This window comes from Schistocerca serialis, chromosome 1, assembly GCF_023864345.2.
Source record: "Schistocerca serialis cubense isolate TAMUIC-IGC-003099 chromosome 1, iqSchSeri2.2, whole genome shotgun sequence".
Lineage (NCBI taxonomy): Eukaryota > Metazoa > Arthropoda > Insecta > Orthoptera > Acrididae > Schistocerca > Schistocerca serialis.
In genome coordinates, this window is record NC_064638.1 from 33,213,908 (window position 1) to 33,232,945 (window position 19,038).

A 19,038-nucleotide genomic window follows, 5' to 3' on the forward strand; every position below is an offset into this window, starting at 1 on the left:
CCAGATATCAATCGCGACGCTATTTCTGTTCCACCATCTCAATGGGACGGTGGGAGGATGGCAGGAATCATTCTGTGGTACTTCAGAAACCACCTATTGGGTTCCCAGAAGAGATTAAATGAGCCAACAGCAACTTTGTTAATCTCCTCAAATAAGTCGCTATGGAGATCCTAGTATTTAATAGCGACGCAATTTGTATAACTCATTCGGAATGGGAGAGTGCTACAGTCACAAAAAACAGACAGCGGTGCATCGCATACATGCCACTGGTGCCCCAGGTGAGCTGCCATGTGGCGCCCAGACCCTGCTAGTCCCTTGCGGAGAAGAGAGCATGAGGCCTCCAGATATCAATCGCGACGCTATTTCTGTTCCACCATCCCAATGGGACGGTGGGAGGATGGCAGGAATCATTCTGTGGTACTTCAGAAACCACCTATTGGGTTCCCAGAAGAGATTAAATGAGCCAACAGCAACTTTGTTAATCTCCTCAATATAAGTCGCTATGGAGATCCTAGTATTTACTAGCGACGCAATTTGTATAACTCATTCGGAATGGGAGAGTGCTACAGTCACAAAAAACAGACGGTGGTGCATCGCATACATGCCACTGGTGCCCCAGGAGAGCTGCCATGTGGCGCCCACAGCCTTGCTAGTCTCTTGCGGAGAAGAGAGCATGAGGTCTCCAGATATCAATCGCGACGCTATTTCTGTTCCACCATCTCAATGGGACGGTGGGAGGATGGCAGGAATCATTCTGTGGTACTTCAGAAACCACCTATTGGGTTCCCAGAAGAGATTAAATGAGCCAACAGCAACTTTGTTAATCTCCTCAATATAAGTCGCTATGGAGATCCTAGTATTTAATAGCGACGCAATTTGTATAACTCATTCGGAATGGGAGAGTGCTACAGTCACAAAAAACAGACGGTGGTGCATCGCATACATGCCACTGGTGCCCCAGGAGAGCTGCCATGTGGCGCCCACAGCCTTGCTAGTCTCTTGCGGAGAAGAGAGCATGAGGTCTCCAGATATCAATCGCGACGCTATTTCTGTTCCACCATCTCAATGGGACGGTGGGAGGATGGCAGGAATCATTCTGTGGTACTTCAGAAACCACCTATTGGGTTCCCAGAAGAGATTAAAAGAGCCAACAGCAACTTTGTTAATCTCCTCAATATAAGTCGCTATGGAGATCCTAGTATTTAATAGCGACGCAATTTGTATAACTCATTCGGAATGGGAGAGTGCTACAGTCACAAAAAACAGACGGTGGTGCATCGCATACATGCCACTGGTGCCCCAGGAGAGCTGCCATGTGGCGCCCACAGCCTTGCTAGTCTCTTGCGGAGAAGAGAGCATGAGGTCTCCAGAAATCAATCGCGACGCTATTTCTGTTCCACCATCTCAATGGGACGGTGGGAGGATGGCAGGAATCATTCTGTGGTACTTCAGAAACCACCTATTGGGTTCCCAGAAGAGATTAAATGAGCCAACAGCAACTTTGTTAATCTCCTCAATATAAGTCGCTATGGAGATCCTAGTATTTAATAGCGACGCAATTTGTATAACTCATTCGGAATGGGAGAGTGCTACAGTCACAAAAAACAGACGGTGGTGCATCGCATACATGCCACTGGCGCCCCAGGAGAGCTGCCATGTGGCGCCCACAGCCTTGGTAGTCTCTTGCGGAGAAGAGAGCATGAGGTCTCCAGATATCAATTGCGACGCTATTTCTGTTCCACCATCTCAATGGGACGGTGGGAGGATGGCAGGAATCATTCTGTGGTACTTCAGAAACCACCTATTGGGTTCCCAGAAGAGATTAAATGAGCCAACAGCAACTTTGTTAATCTCCTCAATATAAGTCGCTATGGAGATCCTAGTATTTAATAGCGACGCAATTTGTATAACTCATTCGGAATGGGAGAGTGCTACAGTCACAAAAAACAGACAGCGGTGCATCGCATACATGCCACTGGTGCCCCAGGTGAGCTGCCATGTGGCGCCCACACCCTGCTAGTCTCTTGCGGAGAAGAGAGCATTAGGCCTCCAGATATCAATCGCGACGCTATTTCTGTTCCACCATCTCAATGGGACGGTGGGAGGATGGCAGGAATCATTCTGTGGTGCTTCAGAAACCACCTATTGGGTTCCCAGAAGAGATTAAATGAGCCAACAGCAACTTTGTTAATCTCCTCAATATAAGTCGCTATGGAGATCCTAGTATTTAATAGCGACGCAATTTGTATAACTCATTCGGAATGGGAGAGTGCTACAGTCACAAAAAACAGACAGCGGTGCATCGCATACATGCCACTGGTGCCCCAGGTGAGCTGCCATGTGGCGCCCACACCCTGCTAGTCTCTTGCGGAGAAGAGAGCATGAGGCCTCCAGATATCAATCGCGACGCTATTTCTGTTCCACCGTCTCAATGGGACGGTGGGAGGATGGCAGGAATCATTCTGTGGTACTTCAGAAACCACCTATTGGGTTCCCAGAAGAGATTAAATGAGCCAACAGCAACTTTGTTAATCTCCTCAATATAAGTCGCTATGGAGATCCTAGTATTTAATAGCGACGCAATTTGTATAACTCATTCGGAATGGGAGAGTGCTACAGTCACAAAAAACAGACAGCGGTGCATCGCATACATGCCACTGGTGCCCCAGGTGAGCTGCCATGTGGCGCCCACACCCTGCTAGTCTCTTGCGGAGAAGAGAGCATGAGGCCTCCAGATATCAATCGCGCCGCCTGTTGTCTTCCACCATCTCAATGGGACGGTGGGAGGATGGCAGGAATCATTCTGTGGTACTTCAGAAACCACCTATTGGGTTCCCAGAAGAGATTAAATGAGCCAACAGCAACTTTGTTAATCTCCTCAATATAAGTCGCTATGGAGATCCTAGTATTTAATAGCGACGCAATTTGTATAACTCATTCGGAATGGGAGAGTGCTACAGTCACAAAAAACAGACAGCGGTGCATCGCATACATGCCACTGGAGCCCCAGGTGAGCTGCCATGTGGCGCCCACACCCTGCTAGTCTCTTGCGGAGAAAAGAGCATGAGGCCTCCAGAAATCAATCGCGACGCTATTTCTGTTCCACCATCTCAATGGGACGGTGGGAGGATGGCAGGAATCATTCTGTGGTACTTCAGAAACCACCTATTGGGTTCCCAGAAGAGATTAAATGAGCCAACAGCAACTTTGTTAATCTCCTCAATATAAGTCGCTATGGAGATCCTAGTATTTAATAGCGACGCAATTTGTATAACACATTCGGAATGGGAGAGTGCTACAGTCACAAAAAACAGACAGCGGTGCATCGCATACATGCCACTGGTGCCCCAGGTGAGCTGCCATGTGGCGCCCACACCCTGCTAGTCTCTTGCGGAGAAGAGAGCATGAGGCCTCCAGATATCAATCGCGACGCTATTTCTGTTCCACCATCTCAATGGGACGGTGGGAGGATGGCAGGAATCATTCTGTGGTACTTCAGAAACCACCTATTGGGTTCCCAGAAGAGATTAAATGAGCCAACAGCAACTTTGTTAATCTCCTCAATATAAGTCGCTATGGAGATCCTAGTATTTAATAGCGACGCAATTTGCATAACTCATTCGGAATGGGAGAGTGCTACAGTCACAAAAAACAGACAGCGGTGCATCGCATACGTGCCACTGGTGCCCCAGGTGAGCTGCCATGTGGCGCCCACACCCTGCTAGTCTCTTGCGGAGAAGAGAGCATGAGGCCTCCAGATATCATTCGCGACGCTATTTCTGTTCCACCATCTCAATGGGACGGTGGGAGGATGGCAGGAATCATTCTGTGGTACTTCAGAAACCTCCTATTGGTTTCCCAGAAGAGATTAAATGAGCCAACAGCAACTTTGTTAATCTCCTTAATATAAGTCGCTATGGAGATCCTAGTATTTAATAGCGACGCAATTTGTATAACTCATTCGGAATGGGAGAGTGCTACAGTCACAAAAAACAGACAGCGGTGCATCGCATACATGCCACTGGTGCCCCAGGTGAGCTGCCATGTGGCGCCCACACCCTGCTAGTCTCTTGCGGAGAAGAGAGCATGAGGCCTCCAGATATCAATCGCGACGCTATTTCTGTTCCACCATCTCAATGGGACGGTGGGAGGATGGCAGGAATCATTCTGTGGTACTTCAGAAACCACCTATTGGGTTCCCAGAAGAGATTAAATGAGCCAACAGCAACTTTGTTAATCTCCTCAATATAAGTCGCTATGGAGATCCTAGTATTTAATAGCGACGCAATTTGTATAACTCATTCGGAATGGGAGAGTGCTACAGTCACAAAAAACAGACAGCGGTGCATCGCATACATGCCACTGGTGCCCCAGGTGAGCTGCCATGTGGCGCCCACACCCTGCTAGTCTCTTGCGGAGAAGAGAGCATGAGGCCTCCAGATATCAATCGCGACGCTATTTCTGTTCCACCATCTCAATGGGACGGTGGCAGGATGGCAGGAATCATTCTGTGGTACTTCAGAAACCACCTATTGGGTTCCCAGAAGAGATTAAATGAGCCAACAGCAACTTTGTTAATCTCCTCAATATAAGTCGCTATGGAGATCCTAGTATTTAATAGCGACGCAATTTGTATAACTCATTCGGAATGGGAGAGTGCTACAGTCACAAAAAACAGACAGCGGTGCATCGCATACATGCCACTGGTGCCCCAGGTGAGCTGCCATGTGGCGCATACACCCTGCTAGTCTCTTGCGGAGAAGAGAGCATGAGGCCTCCAGATATCAATCGCGACGCTATTTCTGTTCCACCATCTCAATGGGACGGTGGGAGGATGGCAGGAATCATTCTGTGGTACTTCAGAAACCTCCTATTGGGTTCCCAGAAGAGATTAAAAGAGCCAACAGCAACTTTGTTAATCTCCTTAATATAAGTCGCTATGGAGATCCTAGTATTTAATAGCGACGCAATTTGTATAACTCATTCGGAATGGGAGAGTGCTACAGTCACAAAAAACAGACAGCGGTGCATCGCATACATGCCACTGGTGCCCCAGGTGAGCTGCCATGTGGCGCCCACACCCTGCTAGTCTCTTGCGGAGAAGAGAGCATGAGGCCTCCAGATATCAATCGCGCCGCCTGTTGTCTTCCACCATCTCAATGGGACGGTGGGAGGATGGCAGGAATCATTCTGTGGTACTTCAGAAACCACCTATTGGGTTCCCAGAAGAGATTAAATGAGCCAACAGCAACTTTGTTAATCTCCTCAATATAAGTCGCTATGGAGATCCTAGTATTTAATAGCGACGCAATTTGTATAACTCATTCGGAATGGGAGAGTGCTACAGTCACAAAAAACAGACAGCGGTGCATCGCATACATGCCACTGGAGCCCCAGGTGAGCTGCCATGTGGCGCCCACACCCTGCTAGTCTCTTGCGGAGAAAAGAGCATGAGGCCTCCAGAAATCAATCGCGACGCTATTTCTGTTCCACCGTCTCAATGAGACGGTGGGAGGATGGCAGGAATCATTCTGTGGTACTTCAGAAACCACCTATTGGGTTCCCAGAAGAGATTAAATGAGCCAACAGCAACTTTGTTAATCTCCTCAATATAAGTCGCTATGGAGATCCTAGTATTTAATAGCGACGCAATTTGTATAACTCATTCGGAATGGGAGAGTGCTACAGTCACAAAAAACAGACAGCGGTGCATCGCATACATGCCACTGGTGCCCCAGGTGAGCTGCCATGTGGCGCCCACACCCTGCTAGTCTCATGCGGAGAAGAGAGCATGAGGCCTCCAGATATCAATCGCGACGCTATTTCTGTTCCACCATCTCAATGGGACGGTGGGAGGATGGCAGGAATCATTCTGTGGTACTTCAGAAACCACCTATTGGGTTCCCAGAAGAGATTAAATGAGCCAACAGCAACTTTGTTAATCTCCTCAATATAAGTCGCTATGGAGATCCTAGTATTCAATAGCGACGCAATTTGTATAACTCATTCGGAATGGGAGAGTGCTACAGTCACAAAAAACAGACAGCGGTGCATCGCATACATGCCACTGGTGCCCCAGGTGAGCTGCAATGTGGCGCCCACACCCTGCTAGTCTCTTGCGGAGAAGAGAGCATGAGGCCTCCAGATATCAATCGCGACGCTATTTCTGTTCCACCATCTCAATGGGACGGTGGGAGGATGGCAGGAATCATTCTGTGGTACTTCAGAAACCACCTATTGGGTTCCCAGAAGAGATTAAATGAGCCAACAGCAACTTTGTTAATCTCCTCAATATAAGTCGCTATGGAGATCCTAGTATTTAATAGCGACGCAATTTGCATAACTCATTCGGAATGGGAGAGTGCTACAGTCACAAAAAACAGACAGCGGTGCATCGCATACATGCCACTGGTGCCCCAGGTGAGCTGCCATGTGGCGCCCACACCCTGCTAGTCTCTTGCGGAGAAGAGAGCATGAGGCCTCCAGATATCATTCGCGACGCTATTTCTGTTCCACCATCTCAATGGGACGGTGGGAGGATGGCAGGAATCATTCTGTGGTACTTCAGAAACCTCCTATTGGTTTCCCAGAAGAGATTAAATGAGCCAACAGCAACTTTGTTAATCTCCTTAATATAAGTCGCTATGGAGATCCTAGTATTTAATAGCGACGCAATTTGTATAACTCATTCGGAATGGGAGAGTGCTACAGTCACAAAAAACAGACAGCGGTGCATCGCATACATGCCACTGGTGCCCCAGGTGAGCTGCCATGTGGCGCCCACACCCTGCTAGTCTCTTGCGGAGAAGAGAGCATGAGGCCTCCAGATATCAATCGCGACGCTATTTCTGTTCCACCATCTCAATGGGACGGTGGCAGGATGGCAGGAATCATTCTGTGGTACTTCAGAAACCACCTATTGGGTTCCCAGAAGAGATTAAATGAGCCAACAGCAACTTTGTTAATCTCCTCAATATAAGTCGCTATGGAGATCCTAGTATTTAATAGCGACGCAATTTGTATAACTCATTCGGAATGGGAGAGTGCTACAGTCACAAAAAACAGACAGCGGTGCATCGCATACATGCCACTGGTGCCCCAGGTGAGCTGCCATGTGGCGCCCACACCATGCTAGTCTCTTGCGGAGAAGAGAGCATGAGGCCTCCAGATATCAATCGCGACGCTATTTCTGTTCCACCATCTCAATGGGACGGTGGGAGGATGGCAGGAATCATTCTGTGGTACTTCAGAAACCTCCTATTGGGTTCCCAGAAGAGATTAAAAGAGCCAACAGCAACTTTGTTAATCTCCTTAATATAAGTCGCTATGGAGATCCTAGTATTTAATAGCGACGCAATTTGTAAAACTCATTCGGAATGGGAGAAAGCTACAGTCACAAAAAAAAAAAACAGCGGCGCTTCGCATACATGCCACTGGTGCCCCAGGTGAGCTGCCATGTGGCGCCCACACCCTGCTAGTCTCTTGCGGAGAAGAGAGCATGAGGCCTCCAGATATCAATCGCGACGCTATTTCTGTTCCACCATCTCAATGGGACGGTGGGAGGATGGCAGGAATCATTCTGTGGTACTTCAGAAACCACCTATTGGGTTTCCAGAAGAGATTAAATGAGCCAACAGCAACTTTGTTAATCTCCTCAATATAAGTCGCTATGGAGATCCTAGTATTTAATGGCGACGCAATTTGTATAACTCATTCGGATTGGGAGAGTGCTACAGTCACAAAAAACAGGCAGCGGTGCATCGCATACATGCCACTGGTGCCCCAGGTGAGCTGCCATGTGGCGCCCACACCCTGCTAGTCTCTTGCGGAGAAGAGAGCATGAGGCCTCCAGATATCAATCGCGCCGCCTGTTGTCTTCCACCATCTCAATGGGACGGTGGGAGGATGGCAGGAATCATTCTGTGGTACTTCAGAAACCACCTATTGGGTTCCCAGAAGAGATTAAATGAGCCAACAGCAACTTTGTTAATCTCCTCAATATAAGTCGCTATGGAGATCCTAGTATTTCATAGCGACGCTATTTGTATAACTCATTCGGAATGGGAGAGTGCTACAGTCACAAAAAACAGACAGCGGTGCATCGCATACATGCCACTGGAGCCCCAGGTGAGCTGCCATGTGGCGCCCACACCCTGCTAGTCTCTTGCGGAGAAAAGAGCATGAGGCCTCCAGATATCATTCGCGACGCTATTTCTGTTCCACCATCTCAATGGGACGGTGGGAGGATGGCAGGAATCATTCTGTGGTACTTCAGAAACCACCTATTGGGTTTCCAGAAGAGATTAAATGAGCCAACAGCAACTTTGTTAATCTCCTCAATATAAGTCGCTATGGAGATCCTAGTATTTAATAGCGACGCAATTTGTATAACTCATTCGGAATGGGAGAGTGCTACAGTCACAAAAAACAGGCAGCGGTGAATCGCATACATGCCACTGGTGCCCCAGGTGAGCTGCCATGTGGCGCCCACACCCTGCTAGTCTCTTGCGGAGAAGAGAGCATGAGGCCTCCAGATATCAATCGCGCCGCCTGTTGTCTTCCACCATCTCAATGGGACGGTGGGAGGATGGCAGGAATCATTCTGTGGTACTTCAGAAACCACCTATTGGGTTCCCAGAAGAGATTAAATGAGCCAACAGCAACTTTGTTAATCTCCTCAATATAAGTCGCTATGGAGATCCTAGTATTTCATAGCGACGCTATTTGTATAACTCATTCGGAATGGGAGAGTGCTACAGTCACAAAAAACAGACAGCGGTGCATCGCATACATGCCACTGGAGCCCCAGGTGAGCTGCCATGTGGCGCCCACACCCTGCTAGTCTCTTGCGGAGAAAAGAGCATGAGGCCTCCAGATATCAATCGCGACGCTATTTCTGTTCCACCATCTCAATGGGACGGTGGGAGGATGGCAGGAATCATTCTGTGGTACTTCAGAAACCACCTATTGGGTTCCCAGAAGAGATTAAATGAGCCAACAGCAACTTTGTTAATCTCCTCAATATAAGTCGCTATGGAGATCCTAGTATTTAATAGCGACGCAATTTGTATAACTCATTCGGAATGGGAGAGTGCTACAGTCACAAAAAACAGACAGCGGTGCATCGCATACATGCCACTGGTGCCCCAGGTGAGCTGCCATGTGGCGCCCACACCCTGCTAGTCTCTTGCGGAGAAGAGAGCATGAGGCCTCCAGATATCAATCGCGCCGCCTGTTGTCTTCCACCATCTCAATGGGACGGTGGGAGGATGGCAGGAATCATTCTGTGGTACTTCAGAAACCACCTATTGGGTTCCCAGAAGAGATTAAATGAGCCAACAGCAACTTTGTTAATCTCCTCAATATAAGTCGCTATGGAGATCCTAGTATTTAATAGCGACGCAATTTGTATAACTCATTCGGAATGGGAGAGTGCTACAGTCACAAAAAACAGACAGCGGTGCATCGCATACATGCCACTGGTGCCCCAGGTGAGCTGCCATGTGGCGCCCACACCCTGCTAGTCTCTTGCGGAGAAGAGAGCATGAGGCCTCCAGATATCAATCGCGACGCTATTTCTGTACCACCATCTCAATGGGACGGTGGGAGGATGGCAGGAATCATTCTGTGGTACTTCAGAAACCACCTATTGGGGTCCCAGAAGAGATTAAATGAGCCAACAGCAACTTTGTTAATCTCCTCAATATAAGTCGCTATGGAGATCCTAGTATTTAATAGCGACGCAATTTGTATAACTCATTCGGAATGGGAGAGTGCTACAGTCACAAAAAACAGACAGCGGTGCATCGCATACATGCCACTGGTGCCCCAGGTGAGCTGCCATGTGGCGCCCACACCCTGCTAGTCTCTTGCGGAGAAGAGAGCATGAGGCCTCCAGATATCAATCGCGACGCTATTTCTGTTCCACCATCTCAATGGGACGGTGGGAGGATGGCAGGAATCATTCTGTGGTACTTCAGAAACCTCCTATTGGGTTCCCAGAAGAGATTAAATGAGCCAACAGCAACTTTGTTAATCTCCTTAATATAAGTCGCTATGGAGATCCTAGTATTTAATAGCGACGCAATTTGTATAACTCATTCGGAATGGGAGAAAGCTACGGTCACAAAAAAAAAAAAAACAGCGGCGCATCGCATACATGCCACTGGTGCCCCAGGTGAGCTGCCATGTGGCGCCCACACCCTGCTAGTCTCTTGCGGAGAAGAGAGCATGAGGCCTCCAGATATCAATCGCGACGCTATTTCTGTTCCACCATCTCAATGGGACGGTGGGAGGATGGCAGGAATCATTCTGTGGTACTTCAGAAACCACCTATTGGGTTTCCAGAAGAGATTAAATGAGCCAACAGCAACTTTGTTAATCTCCTCAATATAAGTCGCTATGGAGATCCTAGTATTTAATAGCGACGCAATTTGTATAACTCATTCGGAATGGGAGAGTGCTACAGTCACAAAAAACAGGCAGCGGTGCATCGCATACATGCCACTGGTGCCCCAGGTGAGCTGCCATGTGGCGCCCACACCCTGCTAGTCTCTTGCGGAGAAGAGAGCATGAGGCCTCCAGATATCAATCGCGCCGCCTGTTGTCTTCCACCATCTCAATGGGACGGTGGGAGGATGGCAGGAATCATTCTGTGGTACTTCAGAAACCACCTATTGGGTTCCCAGAAGAGATTAAATGAGCCAACAGCAACTTTGTTAATCTCCTCAATATAAGTCGCTATGGAGATCCTAGTATTTCATAGCGACGCTATTTGTATAACTCATTCGGAATGGGAGAGTGCTACAGTCACAAAAAACAGACAGCGGTGCATCGCATACATGCCACTGGAGCCCCAGGTGAGCTGCCATGTGGCGCCCACACCCTGCTAGTCTCTTGCGGAGAAAAGAGCATGAGGCCTCCAGATATCAATCGCGACGCTATTTCTGTTCCACCATCTCAATGGGACGGTGGGAGGATGGCAGGAATCATTCTGTGGTACTTCAGAAACCACCTATTGGGTTTCCAGAAGAGATTAAATGAGCCAACAGCAACTTTGTTAATCTCCTCAATATAAGTCGCTATGGAGAGCCTAGTATTTAATAGCGACGCAATTTGTATAACTCATTCGGAATGGGAGAGTGCTACAGTCACAAAAAACAGACAGCGGTGCATCGCATACATGCCACTGGTGCCCCAGGTGAGCTGCCATGTGGCGCCCACACCCTGCTAGTCTCTTGCGGAGAAGAGAGCATGAGGCCTCCAGATATCAATCGCGCCGCCTGTTGTCTTCCACCATCTCAATGGGACGGTGGGAGGATGGCAGGAATCATTCTGTGGTACTTCAGAAACCACCTATTGGGTTCCCAGAAGAGATTAAATGAGCCAACAGCAACTTTGTTAATCTCCTCAATATAAGTCGCTATGGAGATCCTAGTATTTCATAGCGACGCTATTTGTATAACTCATTCGGAATGGGAGAGTGCTACAGTCACAAAAAACAGACAGCGGTGCATCGCATACATGCCACTGGAGCCCCAGGTGAGCTGCCATGTGGCGCCCACACCCTGCTAGTCTCTTGCGGAGAAAAGAGCATGAGGCCTCCAGATATCAATCGCGACGCTATTTCTGTTCCACCATCTCAATGGGACGGTGGGAGGATGGCAGGAATCATTCTGTGGTACTTCAGAAACCACCTATTGGGTTTCCAGAAGAGATTAAATGAGCCAACAGCAACTTTGTTAATCTCCTCAATATAAGTCGCTATGGAGAGCCTAGTATTTAATAGCGACGCAATTTGTATAACTCATTCGGAATGGGAGAGTGCTACAGTCACAAAAAACAGACAGCGGTGCATCGCATACATGCCACTGGTGCCCCAGGTGAGCTGCCATGTGGCGCCCACACCCTGCTAGTCTCTTGCGGAGAAGAGAGCATGAGGCCTCCAGATATCAATCGCGCCGCCTGTTGTCTTCCACCATCTCAATGGGACGGTGGGAGGATGGCAGGAATCATTCTGTGGTACTTCAGAAACCACCTATTGGGTTTCCAGAAGAGATTAAATGAGCCAACAGCAACTTTGTTAATCTCCTCAATATAAGTCGCTATGGAGAGCCTAGTATTTAATAGCGACGCAATTTGTATAACTCATTCGGAATGGGAGAGTGCTACAGTCACAAAAAACAGGCAGCGGTGCATCGCATACATGCCACTGGTGCCCCAGGTGAGCTGCCATGTGGCGCCCACACCCTGCCAGTCTCTTGCGGAGAAGAGAGCATGAGGCCTCCAGATATCAATCGCGCCGCCTGTTGTCTTCCACCATCTCAATGGGACGGTGGGAGGATGGCAGGAATCATTCTGTGGTACTTCAGAAACCACCTATTGGGTTCCCAGAAGAGATTAAATGAGCCAACAGCAACTTTGTTAATCTCCTCAATATAAGTCGCTATGGAGATCCTAGTATTTCATAGCGACGCTATTTGTATAACTCATTCGGAATGGGAGAGTGCTACAGTCACAAAAAACAGACAGCGGTGCATCGCATACATGCCACTGGAGCCCCAGGTGAGCTGCCATGTGGCGCCCACACCCTGCTAGTCTCTTGCGGAGAAAAGAGCATGAGGCCTCCAGATATCAATCGCGACGCTATTTCTGTTCCACCATCTCAATGGGACGGTGGGAGGATGGCAGGAATCATTCTGTGGTACTTCAGAAACCACCTATTGGGTTTCCAGAAGAGATTAAATGAGCCAACAGCAACTTTGTTAATCTCCTCAATATAAGTCGCTATGGAGAGCCTAGTATTTAATAGCGACGCAATTTGTATAACTCATTCGGAATGGGAGAGTGCTACAGTCACAAAAAACAGACAGCGGTGCATCGCATACATGCCACTGGTGCCCCAGGTGAGCTGCCATGTGGCGCCCACACCCTGCTAGTCTCTTGCGGAGAAAAGAGCATGAGGCCTCCAGATATCAATCGCGACGCTATTTCTGTTCCACCATCTCAATGGGACGGTGGGAGGATGGCAGGAATCATTCTGTGGTACTTCAGAAACCACCTATTGGGTTCCCAGAAGAGATTAAATGAGCCAACAGCAACTTTGTTAATCTCCTTAATATAAGTCGCTATGGAGATCCTAGTATTTAATAGCGACGCAATTTGTATAACTCATTCGGAATGGGAGAAAGCTACAGTCACAAAAAAAAAAACAGCGGTGCATCGCATACATGCCACTGGTGCCCCAGGTGAGCTGCCATGTGGCGCCCACACCCTGCTAGTCTCTTGCGGAGAAGAGAGCATGAGGCCTCCAGATATCAATCGCGACGCTATTTCTGTTCCACCATCTCAATGGGACGGTGGGAGGATGGCAGGAATCATTCTGTGGTACTTCAGAAACCACCTATTGGGTTTCCAGAAGAGATTAAATGAGCCAACAGCAACTTTGTTAATCTCCTCAATATAAGTCGCTATGGAGATCCTAGTATTTAATAGCGACGCAATTTGTATAACTCATTCGGAATGGGAGAGTGCTACAGTCACAAAAAACAGACAGCGGTGCATCGCATACATGCCACTGGTGACCCAGGTGAGCTGCCATGTGGCGCCCACACCCTGCTAGTCTCTTGCGGAGAAGAGAGCATGAGGCCTCCAGATATCAATCGCGACGCTATTTCTGTTCCACCATCTCAATGGGACGGTGGGAGGATGGCAGGAATCATTCTGTGGTACTTCAGAAACCACCTATTGGGTTCCCAGAAGAGATTAAATGAGCCAACAGCAACTTTGTTAATCTCCTTAATATAAGTCGCTATGGAGATCCTAGTATTTAATAGCGACGTAATTTGTATAACTCATTCGGAATGGGAGAGTGCTACAGTCACAAAAAACAGACAGCGGTGCATCGCATACATGCCACTGGTGCCCCAGGTGAGCTGCCATGTGGCGCCCACACCCTGCTAGTCTCTTGCGGAGAAGAGAGCATGAGGCCTCCAGATATCAATCGCGCCGCCTGTTGTCTTCCACCATCTCAATGGGACGGTGGGAGGATGGCAGGAATCATTCTGTGGTACTTCAGAAACCACCTATTGGGTTCCCAGAAGAGATTAAATGAGCCAACAGCAACTTTGTTAATCTCCTCAATATAAGTCGCTATGGAGATCCTAGTATTTAATAGCGACGCAATTTGTATAACTCATTCGGAATGGGAGAGTGCTACAGTCACAAAAAACAGACAGCGGTGCATCGCATACATGCCTCTGGTGCCCCAGGTGAGCTGCCATGTGGCGCCCACACCCTGCTAGTCTCTTGCGGAGAAGAGAGCATGAGGGCTCCAGATATCAATCGCGCCGCCTGTTGTCTTCCACCATCTCAATGGGACGGTGGGAGGATGGCAGGAATCATTCTGTGGTACTTCAGAAACCACCTATTGGGTTCCCAGAAGAGATTAAATGAGCCAACAGCAACTTTGTTAATCTCCTCAATATAAGTCGCTATGGAGATCCTAGTATTTAATAGCGACGCAATTTGCATAACTCATTCGGAATGGGAGAGTGCTACAGTCACAAAAAACAGACAGCGGTGCATCGCATACATGCCACTGGTGCCCCAGGTGAGCTGCCATGTGGCGCCCACACCCTGCTAGTCTCTTGCGGAGAAGAGAGCATGAGGCCTCCAGATATCAATCGCGCCGCCTGTTGTCTTCCACCATCTCAATGGGACGGTGGGAGGATGGCAGGAATCATTCTGTGGTACTTCAGAAACCACCTATTGGGTTCCCAGAAGAGATGAAATGAGCCAACAGCAACTTTGTTAATCTCCTCAATATAAGTCGCTATGGAGATCCTAGTATTTAATAGCGACGCAATTTGTATAACTCATTCGGAATGGGAGAGTGCTACAGTCACAAAAAACAGACAGCGGTGCATCGCATACATGCCACTGGTGCCCCAGGTGAGCTGCCATGTGGCGCCCACACCCTGCTAGTCTCTTGCGGAGAAGAGAGCATGAGGCCTCCAGATATCAATCGCGCCGCCTGCTGTCTTCCACCATCTCAATGGGACGGTGGGAGGATGGCAGGAATCATTCTGTGGTACTTCAGAAACCACCTATTGGGTTCCCAGAAGAGATTAAATGAGCCAACAGCAACTTTAATAATCTCCTCAATATAAGTCGCTATGGAGATCCTAGTATGTAATAGCGACGCAATTTGTATAACTCATTCGGAATGGGAGAGTGCTACAGTCACAAAAAACAGACAGCGGTGCATCGCATACGTGCCACTGGTGCCCCAGGTGAGCTGCCATGTGGCGCCCACACCCTGCTAGTCTCTTGCGGAGAAGAGAGCATGAGGCCTCCAGATATCAATCGCGCCGCCTGTTGTCTTCCACCATCTCAATGGGACGGTGGGAGGATGGCAGGAATCATTCTGTGGTACTTCAGAAACCACCTATTGGGTTCCCAGAAGAGATTAAATGAGCCAACAGCAACTTTGTTAATCTCCTCAATATAAGTCGCTATGGAGATCCTAGTATTTAATAGCGACGCAATTTGTATAACTCATTCGGAATGGGAGAGTGCTACAGTCACAAAAAACAGACAGCGGTGCATCGCATACATGCCACTGGTGCCCCAGGTGAGCTGCCATGTGGCGCCCACACCCTGCTAGTCTCTTGCGGAGAAGAGAGCATGAGGCCCCCAGATATCAATCGCGCCGCCTGTTGTCTTCCACCATCTCAATGGGACGGTGGGAGGATGGCAGGAATCATTCTGTGGTACTTCAGAAACCACCTATTGGGTTCCCAGAAGAGATTAAATGAGCCAACAGCAACTTTGTTAATCTCCTCAATATAAGTCGCTATGGAGATCCTAGTATTTAATAGCGACGCAATTTGTATAACTCATTCGGAATGGGAGAGTGCTACAGTCACAAAAAACAGACAGCGGTGCATCGCATACATGCCACTGGCGCCCCAGGTGAGCTGCCATGTGGCGCCCACACCCTGCTAGTCTCTTGCGGAGAAGAGAGCATGAGGCCTCCAGATATCAATCGCGCCGCCTGTTGTCTTCCACCATCTCAATGGGACGGTGGGAGGATGGCAGGAATCATTCTGTGGTACTTCAGAAACGACCTATTGGGTTCCCAGAAGAGATTGAATGAGCCAACAGCAACTTTGTTAATCTCCTCAATATAAGTCGCTATGGAGATCCTAGTATTTAATAGCGACGCAATTTGTATAACTCATTCGGAATGGGAGAGTGCTACAGTCACAAAAAACAGACAGCGGTGCATCGCATACATGCCACTGGTGCCCCAGGTGAGCTGCCATGTGGCGCCCACACCCTGCTAGTCTCTTGCGGAGAAGAGAGCATGAGGCCTCCAGATATCAATCGCGCCGCCTGTTGTCTTCCACCATCTCAATGGGACGGTGGGAGGATGGCAGGAATCATTCTGTGGTACTTCAGAAACCACCTGTTGGGTTCCCAGAAGAGATTAAATGAGCCAACAGCAACTTTGTTAATCTCCTCAATATAAGTCGCTATGGAGATCCTAGTATTTAATAGCGACGCAATTTGTATAACTCATTCGGAATGGGAGAGTGCTACAGTCACAAAAAACAGACAGCGGTGCATCGCATACATGCCACTGGTGCCCCAGGTGAGCTGCCATGTGGCGCCCACACCCTGCTAGTCTCTTGCGGAGAAGAGAGCATGAGGCCTCCAGATATCAATCGCGACGCTATTTCTGTTCCACCATCTCAATGGGACGGTGGGAGGATGGCAGGAATCATTCTGTGGTACTTCAGAAACCACCTATTGGGTTCCCAGAAGAGATTAAATGAGCCAACAGCAACTTTGTTAATTTCCTCAATATAAGTCGCTATGGAGATCCTAGTATTTAATAGCGACGCAATTTGTATAACTCATTCGGAATGGGAGAGTGCTACAGTCACAAAAAACAGACAGCGGTGCATCGCATACATGCCACTGGTGCCCCAGGTGAGCTGCCATGTGGCGCCCACACCCTGCTAGTCTCTTGCGGAGAAGAGAGCATGAGGCCTCCAGATATCAATCGCGCCGCCTGTTGTCTTCCACCATCTCAATGGGACGGTGGGAGGATGGCAGGAATCATTCTGTGGTACTTCAGAAACCATCTATTGGGTTCCCAGAAGAGATTAAATGAGCCAACAGCAACTTTGTTAATCTCCTCAATATAAGTCGCTATGGAGATCCTAGTATTTAATAGCGACGCAATTTGTATAACTCATTCGGAATGGGAGAGTGCTACAGTCACAAAAAACAGACAGCGGTGCATCGTATACATGCCACTGGTGCCCCAGGTGAGCTGCCATGTGGCGCCCACACCCTGCTAGTCTCTTGCGGAGAAGAGAGCATGAGGCCTCCAGATATCAATCGCGCCGCCTGTTGTCTTCCACCATCTCAATGGGACGGTGGGAGGATGGCAGGAATCATTCTGTGGTACTTCAGAAACCACCTATTGGGTTCCCAGAAGAGATTAAATGAGCCAACAGCAACTTTGTTAATCTCCTCAATATAAGTCGCTATGGAGATCCTAGTATTTAATAGCGACGCAATTTGTAAAACTCATTGGGAATGGGAGAGTGCTACAGTCACAGAAAACAGACAGCGGTGCATCGCATACATGCCACTGGTGCCCCAGGAGGGCTGCCATGTGGCGCCCACAGCCTTGCTACTCTCTTGCGGAGAAGAGAGCATGAGGTCTCCAGATATCAATCGCGACGCTATTTCTGTTCCACCATCTCAATGGGACGGTGGGAGGATGGCAGGAATCATTCTGTGGTACTTCAGAAACCACCTACTGGGTTCCCAGAAGAGATTAAATGAGCCAACAGCAACTTTGTTAATCTCCTCAATATAAGTCGCTATGGAGATCCTAGTATTTAATAGCGACGCAATTTGTATAACTCATTCGGAATGGGAGAGTGCTACAGTCACAAAAAACAGACAGCGGTGCATCGCATACATGCCACTGGTGCCCCAGGTGAGCTGCCATGTGGCGCCCACACCCTGCTAGTCTCTTGCGGAGAAGAGAGCATGAGGCCTCCAGATATCAATCGCGCCGCCTGTTGTCTTCCACCATCTCAATGGGACGGTGGGAGGATGGCAGGAATCATTCTGTGGTACTTCAGAAACCACCTATTGGGTTCCCAGAAGAGATAAAATGAGCCAACAGCAACTTTGTTAATCTCCTCAATATAAGTCGCTATGGAGATCCTAGTATTTAATAGCGACGCAATTTGTATAACTCATTCGGAATGAGAGAGTGCTACAGTCACAAAAAACAGACAGCGGTGCATCGCATACATGCCACTGGTGCCCCAGGTGAGCTGCCATGTGGCGCCCACACCCTGCTAGTCTCTTGCGGAGAAGAGAGCATGAGGCCTCCAGATATCAATCGCGCCGCCTGTTGTCTTCCACCATCTCAATGGGACGGTGGGAGGATGGCAGGAATCATTCTGTGGTACTTCAGAAACCACCTATTGGGTTCCCAGAAGAGATTAAATGAGCCAACAGCAACTTTGTTAATCTCCTCAATATAAGTCGCTATGGAGATCCTAGTATTTAATAGCGACGCAATTTGTATAACTCATTCGGAATGGGAGAGTGCTACAGTCACAAAAAACAGACAGCGGTGCATCGCATACTTGCCACTGGTGCCCCAGGAGAGCTGCCATGTGGCGCCCACAGCCTTGCTAGTCTCTTGCGGAGAAGAGAGCATGAGGCCTCCAGATATCAATCGCGACGCTATTTCTGTACCACCATCTCAATGGGACGGTGGGAGGATGGCAGGAATCATTCTGTGGTACTTCAGAAACCACCTATTGGGTTCCCAGAAGAGATTAAATGAGCCAACAGCAACTTTGTTAATCTCCTCAATATAAGTCGCTATGGAGATCCTAGTATTTAATAGCGACGCAATTTGTATAACTCATTCGGAATGGGAGAGTGCTACAGTCACAAAAAACAGACAGCGGTGCATCGCATACATGCCACTGG